Source organism: Manduca sexta, chromosome 13 (assembly GCF_014839805.1).
Source record: "Manduca sexta isolate Smith_Timp_Sample1 chromosome 13, JHU_Msex_v1.0, whole genome shotgun sequence".
Taxonomy (NCBI): domain Eukaryota; kingdom Metazoa; phylum Arthropoda; class Insecta; order Lepidoptera; family Sphingidae; genus Manduca; species Manduca sexta.
The window spans coordinates 1730333-1740009 of record NC_051127.1 but is presented as its reverse complement, the minus strand read 5'-3'; positions in this window follow the sequence as shown (position 1 = coordinate 1740009).

Sequence of the window (9677 nt, the reverse complement as noted above, 5' to 3'; positions counted from 1 at the left end):
GATCTTTTGAAACTTCATTACACAGGTCCCTTTGACCCCTGACCCTATGTTCTCACGGTTGACCCTTCTTAAATATTAATCGGTCAACTCGTCTGCGAGTGATAAAGAATATAATTAGAATTTGAAACTGTGGCGTGAAGTTAAATTTATGTCAGTTTATTTTTAAATATTTAAGGACAAATATTGTGCTTGTAATGAGGCAACTGTAAAAAAATCGACACTGCAAATCCGATCCTTGTACTGAGACATAAGTATTGATTATAATTTGTACCAAGTCATGAGGTTGTGTCTGAAAGTCAAGCCAAGACTTGTGTCATATCTAAAGTCAAGTGCGAGCGTTAGTATACATTTATATTGCCGCCGCTTATAGGTGTCGGAGAATATAGAGCATAGGAATGACTCAAGTATATCTTATATACCAAGTACATGTCTATTTCTCCCACAAAGTAGCACTGTGTATTCACTGTTGTGCTCCGGTTAGAAGAACATTATAGCCAGTGTAATTACTGGACATAATAAGACTTAACATCTCATGTCTCAAGATGGCGAGCGCAGTGGAATACCAAACAATACTTCGTAATTCAAGGTGTTGGATGATTTTCTACTGTTTATGGACGGTCGTATAGCTTATTATCGGGCGAACGGCGACCTCATCTCGTCATTCAAAATAATAAAAAAAATGCAGTGACTGCGTGATTAAGAAATTAAAAAGAATCTATGATATGAAATCACTGTCTCATATTTTACATCATTGGAAATAATAAGGCAGCTATTGTCACTATCGTCTTTTTAATTGGGATTATTTAATTTCATACAAAATTACGAATAAAAAATTGCATTTTATTCTTTAACTACAGGTTATAAAATATATATTGCCATGTGTAATATTTAAGGAGAAAGTGTTTGTAGTAATAATATCACCCCCCCTCCCTTCTTTTAAAACAAGTAGCTTTAATAAATGTGGATACATTGCTACATATTAAACAACTACCCAAAAAATCATCATTCTTATAATACTTTTTCTATCAATGGAATTACTTTTACATTTCTTTAGTCAATTAAAAAATACGTAGGAAATATTAATGAAGAAAAAATATTCATGAAAAGGTGAATATGTTAACATCTGGAGGAATGGCAGAAATAATGCTGCGTCAAATCTATTCACGCTGAGTCTTGTAGTACTTAAGATGCTGAATCACTCTCTAGAATCATGATTTAACGACAAACTTTAAAAGTCACCATATGGCATTTGTAATAAATGTTTTAATTGATTAACCCCATCGTACTTATTCCAGGTTCCAAAGGTCCAATAGTTGTTCAAACAAAACAATACAAACATTCTAGAGCACGTATTTCCTATCAAATGAATCAATAAACAGCAATTTATGCGGGCAAATTGGACATTTTTACGATTGCATTACATAACTAACCGCTAAACATGAGTGTCCATAATTAGGCACAGGCACATGCCCGCCAGCATCCAATACGTCATTTCGCATCAAACGAATTTCGATTTACTAAAATCATTTTTGCCAGTAATTATCTCATATTTCTACAACAGCTAAGTACCAAAAAGCCGTGATTAAACATTCTACACCACTATTCATTATCTATACGTTTTTATGTACGTTTGTACGTAACCCCCTAAAACATTACACGCAACGCAGCAGTCGTTTCCCGCTCGCCCCACGCTCCCCTAACGCACCGGTTTTTGCCCCCCGCAAGATAAAGACCAAATAAAAAAAGAAAACGCGAAAAATCCATCCGTCCCTCTCTGGCGTACGTGGACGCCAAATGTGGGAATAGAGCGACATCTAAGCTACGAACGACTCACGAAAACTTGGGCCCCGCCCGAGACGGCCGCCTCTATCCATCTCTTTCGCTTTTTCACACTTTTCACGTTAGGAATTCGGGTGCACAGGGTCGCAACATCCCCTTCGCTATGAACCAATTTTGAACTTTACTACTCAACATTAAGTTTGATTTTAGAATGTTCTGCATCGCATTGTGAAAATATTTTAGAACGCAAAACACTAGGGAGTGGAAGGTCTCTCTCGCTCGCAAAAAAGCAATCTCTCACGGCTGAGGGGGGTTGTTAGATGGCGCGGGGGTGAGGTGCGCAGGGGTATGGATACCGGCAGCCATATTGCTTACCCGACGGCGGACGAAGACTGGTATTAATTTTGGCTTAATTCGCCCGTTGATTTCAAGTATTTTATTGACTCTTCGTATTGTGGAGGGAATTGGAAATATCGATTTCAAAAATCATACTAGTGTCTGTGACGCATGCGCAGTTATGGGGTAATTTTCTAAAATCCATCCCACGTGTTCAAATTTTACCAAAATCATGGTTGTTAGTTAACCTCTTGATAATGTTAATTGATCATCAGAATTTACAAAATTACAATGTAAAAAGTGGAAAGAAATAAAGGGATGATTAATTAAAAATCTAAAATTGATTTTAATTTTTTTCCAGCCGCGTGTATTTTATATTGAATTAAACATACAACATTCAGATTCATAAGTAAGCATTTATAACGACATATTAGCTTCAAGCAACTTTAAGCTGCAGTATTATATATAGGTGTTATAACTTTACCCCATATGACACAGTATAAAATAATTTACATTTTGTAAACGAATATCAATTTGTCCTATAAAAATACAAAAATCGATAAAAAAGTATAACTTAATAAAATACCATCTTTATTTCAAATTATTTTTAAACATAGATAAAAATACAAAACCTCTTTGTTATTTTTAATTGACAACAGTAAGTATTCTACATTTGAACTTATAAATATACTGTGACAAAGGAGCTATCAGACATTATGCTTTGATACGAAACTATCCAATAACCAAGGAATAACAATAAAATAAAATCGAAGATTAAAAATATATTTGTATATTAAAACTCACGCAACATATCAATGTAATACCTTTTCCCCGAGTTAATATCCAACACCAATATGAAATGAAGCAACGAAGACATTCAAATGTATTAAAAACCTCATAACCCCTGCCTATCCCTTCGGAGATAAATGCGTGAGCTTATGTATGTATCTTTAAAAAGAAAATGTAGAACAATCCTTTAAACAAATAAGAACAAACAAGTCATAAAACTACAAAAGTTTTAATAAATCCCGTCTTACATTTTTTTCTTTCAAACCACAGTGCAAATTTACAATTTCCCTGACTGAGTTTCCATGTGTAGTTTATTTTATTTTATAAGGAAACTAACAGTTAGTTTACAAAAGTGCTGCAGTTATTATATATTTATAGAAATTTAAAACCAATTACAAATTTCCACAAATATAATTTAGAATATAAATAAAATTACGGTCGGTTATCTTTCTTCACTAAGATCTTTTATATCATTCACGGATCTTTTAATAAATACTGCTATAAATTGTGGATCCACATGTTTTACGACTTATTTTTACCTTCACATAATCTTTCGTTTGTTCAGGGTTACTGAAAAACTTTACTTGCCAAAAGTAAGAACAATCTACATGGGCCACTAAAAGTAATATCATATTTTTTCTACACCGAAAGTATTATTTTTCCTAATGTTAAGTGTCAAGACTACAAAATTATCAACACCAAACTTTGATTTAGAGACTTTATGGAGACTTTCTCGGCCTAACACCCGCCACTACAACTCCTGTAAGCCAGGATCAGCAGTGGCACGCATTTTATGACACCGAGCAGCGAAGCTCGGCGAGTCTCAGAGAAAACTAATATGTCATTATCCCGCAACGAAATTAATCAGATAGAAAGATAGGAAGGAGTTGGAAACATTGATTTATAAGATATTGCCTGATACTACACCTAACGTATTTAAATATAAAACGTTACGAACTCTGCAATTGATGTACACTCTGAATAAGGCTCCAATCATTATTTACGACTAGACACACCAAAGAACACCGATCTGTCTACGATATTATTATAACTGTAACTTTTCGGACAATTAACACTTCAGTCTCCCCTGTGACCAAGAAGGCTGCAGTCTTCGAAACGTCGGGAAATAATTATAATATAAAAAACGCGATAAAATCTGTAAAATAGTTTTATTTCAATGTCTTACATTCGCGTAATAAGAAATCACTATAAAATGTTAAATTGTGGAGTAATTATACTGACTACCTCGGTGGCGTAGTTGTATTGCATGTCCGGTACAATAGCGCTCTGAGGTCCTGGGTTCGAATCCCGGGTCGGGCAAAGTGATATTTGGGTTTTTCTGCTCAGTATCAGCCCGCAGTCTGGAATTTGTGCCCGATATGGCGATAGGCTCGCCCCCTATCACATCATGGGACGGAACATACTTGGCGAAAAGTGGGTGCCCTAGTTGCGCCTCTGCATACCCCTTCGGGGATAAAATGCGTGATGTTATGTATGTACAGTCTAAGGAAATGCAGAAACAATTACGCACTAGTGCTTGGCGGCATAAATAAATTGAAGAAATACAGTGACGTTTACATCCTGCCAGTAAAAATTGAGTTTTGCTACCCAGACAGATATACTATTATTATTTCACGCATACGAGAGATTATCTAGTAGATAAAAATGATATTCATTAACTGTAGAAGAATTTCCATGTATAAACTACACTTGCTGCTTTTTTATAATGTTAATGGCCAGATAAGTAAATACGGGAACAAATATACGCTTACAATGTTCAATTTAAATAAGCCACTGACTTCAAGAGTTAATATACGTATATATAAAATGTAATTATCTTTTGGTTTGTATGGTTTTTGAAGTCGTTTTTACTTAGTTAAAAATATTTTTTCTTGTTTGAGTAAATAGCAAGTGAATTATTACTTTTGTTTACGCGAGTGTTAGACATTAAAATTAAACTATTTTCAGATTTTATCGTGGTTTTAATATTCTAGTTCTCTCCCTGGGAGAAAAAAGTTTAATTTTAATAAACAGCAAGTAAATTGGGGTATCACCTTGTTCTGTTAATTATTAAAAGGATAGATCACATAAGTCTTAAAACACGAATAACGATTTTCGTTTCTTAAACGTATTTGTAATCGAAAAAAATCTTGGCGAAAAATAAAAAAATACTTATAATTTTATTACTTTTTAAAATAAAACTATGATGGGCTTCATTAAACGCATTAAGTATGGTTTTGCCTATTTAATAATTGCATTTAACCATCGATATGTACTACGTAATAGATTTCGCGTTCCGAACATTCACTGTGTTCAACTGAATTGAACTGCAATCCATTCAAACTGACTTTACTATGGTCAATATTGACAGCTTGTGGTTGTGTATGGAGTGGCGCTCATGATATAAGAACTCGAGTCTAAGTGTAAACCTGGATTTGAATAAGCAATATTAGTCAAATAAGTAAAATTATTTGTTGTTCAAGTGAATAAATAGGTTATAACAGTGACGTTTTGGTTGCCATTTTAGTTCAGATTTTGAACAAATAGTTTAAGTGGACGTTCGTGACTATAGAATATACGTCAATGCATTTAATACAATTTCCCGAAACACACACAACTATAGTGTGGTTTCCACTCTCTCAAAATCAAACAGCTCTAAATTATCATCGCAAATTTTTATGAACAGCTGACATAGTCCAAATACCCATATTCTAGTCAGTAATAGTCCGAGAGCCGAATCCGAACTTTTACGGGAACACTGATAGGTAAGATACGTGATACATTAGTATAAAGGAGTAAAAGCAAAACAAAAGAAAGTGTGTTAAAAGCAACACCAACGATTCCTCTGAGACAAACATTAACATAAAGCGATGGGAATCGACTTAACATATACTTAAAACATCGTGAGGAAACCTGCATACCTGAGAAATTCCCAATAGGAATTTTGAGGGTGTGTGAAGTCTACCAATCCGCACAAGGCCAGCGTGGTGAACTAAGGCCAAATCCCTCTCAGTAGTAGAGGAGGCCCGTGCCCAATAGTGGGACAGTATATAATACAGGGCTGATATTATTAGATTAATTTGCAGTTTTGATTGAAATGAAATATTTAATATCGGAAAAAAATATGAATCAAAATCAAATTAAATTCTTGGAAAGAACACGAATGAATGATCGGAATAATATCAATTTTGGTAAGAATATTCAACAAATCACCTTGTGGTTACCAGGAATCTGCAGCATAAATATGTACGAAAATACGAAATTCAAAAACAATTTTATAATAGTTGGAAAAAGTTATGATTACAAATCATTTACATTGATCTTGAAAAGATTTAAGCAATAAAATTGTAACGTTATTTTTCTTTTAAAACCAAAATATATCACTGTAATACATTTATTAAAAAAACGGTTACTCAGTTTTATTTACATCGAAAACATTTAATATTGAAACGGTTCGTACATTTGTACTAAAGTAGCGGAATATTTTTATTATTAACTCTCTCGGTAAACCACATGCGGAACAGCAAGCGTTCTACAGTCATTTAATGCATGGTTAAGAAATTCGTTAAATATAGCGTATACTGACTTTATAATGACTTCGATTCTTGGATGAGGAATTTTACATACATGCACACTCACGCCATTATCCTATAGAGGTAGCCAGAGACTATTGATTAAAGATAATGTATTTAAGTCCCCGTTAATATGTTGAAGCAGAAAGAAAATACAATCTCAAGTCCGATAACGCTTAAAGAGTTTTTAAAATTTTTAGGACTGTTAGCGTAATAATTTGTCCGTAGTTAAAAAAATAAATATAATTGTATCAAGCGAAGACAGATCAACTTCCCTCATCAGTCAACAGGCTATCTCGAATCCCACATTACCTTCCCTCAGGTCCAGCAGGGTCACTTCACCGAACGTATAAAAAAAGTTATTGGTCACAAATAGTATAAATTTGTTCTACAGCAAGCTATAAAAATAGTTGATCAAATAAAAAAAAATTAAAACGCTACTTCCAATTAATTTCAATGTTAATATTTTTTTTTCTTCAATTAAATAAACCCTTTGAAGTTTATATATTTAACTTTCTAGACACGAATTCGAACCTAACAAATATTTCCCATAACGCTATTTAACAGTATATAGTGTGAAGCGTGTTCTTGAAGCTAGACTAATTAAACATCATATGAATCTGCATAATTATTTTTTTTTAAGATGAAGGAAAATAAAATTCTCGGGTGTCTTGTGATTGTCATTCGGCAATGTTCTGTAATATAAGCAGCGTTCATGTTATTTTAGCGACGGTTGTAAATATAAACGACTTGAGCGACATATTTTCCCAAAGATTGAAATTAAGTTCAAAAGACAGAAAAATATATACTTTTTTACTTGGTAACAATATAGCCATATATTTTTTTTTCATGGATTCAATGGTTCTAGAGATTTTCCTTCGCACGATAATGAACTGTACCTCTGTAATAATAGCTGAAGTTATTTTATTGTAGCAACATTTTCAGTTAATTAACGCTTCCAACAGTCGACAATGCGTACGAGATTCCTCTAGCCTGTGGCGGTGATCGTACGGGTCAATGATCGCTCCCCTTTCGGACAACTACTTGTTCCATACAAACTTTCTAATTTGTAATATAAAAAGTATAGATATGATGACGAAAGTTATTATACGCTAAATAAAAGAATGGAAGAATTACATACAATTTTTTATTTTACTATTTGTGATAGAATACATTACGGTACATTCTAAACCATAGTTGATATTTTTGGACGACGTGGCTTTTAAAAATGTATGGACTTTTCCAAAGTTTCGTCTGTTATTTTTATTAGAATATCATTCGCACTAATTTTATATTAACCAAAAATTATAATAAAAACTATAGCTAGCACCATAAACCATTTGGTGAATATCAAACCATAATATTTTGGTATCGGCAACTACGAGCAATAATAAAAAACAACACCTATCAGTCCCGTAGTTTGTATCCATTCATAAAGAGAATATCGGTCTTGCACCGTGACGCGACATCTATTGTTGGATAGCACAACTAAAACACATTCATATTAATGTGTATTTTTTTAAATAGACAAAATATTTTTAACGGAAATATTTTAATTCACTTTAATAATAGGATCTTTATTATAAATGTATTATATATCGACTTAATTTTTATTAGTATTTCTATTACTCAATAGATGGCGCTGCAAAAATGCTAAAATATTAATTATTAAAAAATTATTAACAACCAAATATTATATCAAAATAATAAAATTACGAAAATTATTATGCATGAAATTATTTGAATTAGGAAATAAAAAAAATAACTATCAAAAATTATATATCTACTTGCCGCTAGATGTCAGTGTAACACAAACTTCTGATATTTACAGTACGAAAATCTTATTTGTCATTTTCGATACATGTCTATTAAGAATTCAATATTCTTATAAGATATTAATATTATCGCATTACTGTTAATTCGAAGATATTTAAAGAAATGGACATAATCATTCTGTTTTGAAATTTTTTAGCGCATTATTATAGCCTCTAATCAGCACCATTATATCAACCAGACATCTTTAATTTCTGGCATTAAGATACAATTTTCAGAAGCATTTAACGTAGATAATAGATCTTAGCTTTATAATAGCAGGCAGTAAACTCCGTGAGGAGCTCTAGGGTGCAATCTACAGGTTGATATGGCATTTTTGTTTATTTCTTATCGCACACATGGGTTGGCTGATATTGGAATTTGTGCCCGGTTTGAACAGAGGGTTGTCTACTGTCACGTAAGCGACATTCACTAGTGAATTGTGGATGCATTGTTTACAATTTTACCTACTTGTTTTAAGATAGGTAAATAGTGTTTTATTCGTACGTACTTTTTCCTATGAATTTTTTTTATTGCTGTGAATTACGAGACGAGCTTGCCATTCGTCTGATCGTAAGCGATACGACCGCCCATAAACAGTAGAAACACCATCCAACACCTTGATATACAAAATATTGTTTGGTATTCCACTGCGCTCGCCATCCTGAGAAGTGACATGTTAAGTCTTATTGTGTCCAGTAGTTACACTGGCTACAATGTCCTTCAAACCGGAACACAACAATGACTACACACTGTTGCTTGGCGGCAGAAATAGACATTGCGATGGTACCTACCCAGGCGGACTGTCACATATGAGAGGCCTACCACCAGTAAAGCAATTTTGTAGAACTCGAAGAACTTTTGTTTTAATTAGATCCTCTCTAGTGAGATTAAGCCTTGTATTCTCTTCGGAATACAATGCTATACAATTGGTATTAATAGTAGTAGAATTAGCCGCACAGACATTTATTATCTCTTTCTCACATTTACTTTCGCTTATAAACTTTTTATTAGCGAAAGTTTGAGGCACTTTATATATTTTGCGTCATAAAATGGGAAGAAGATAAATTAAATTGTTAAAATATGGGCAGACTGTAAATAAATGGTATTATTTAAACAATATTAAATCAATTAACAAAAACATTATAACTTTGAAACAATCATCTCCCAATCTTAAAGAATTTTATTTTATATGCACTAAACGATAAAACCAAAAAATATGAATATACCAGAATAAATTTAAGAAGATTCAATATATAAGATCGTTAGCGAACACTGATCGGAAACACAACCGTTTCAGTTCCAAAAGTAACGCAATTAATCAAGCACAAAGAAACAAAAGACGCGCATCCAACCATCATGGTGACGTACTCAGCAAGTAATTATCCC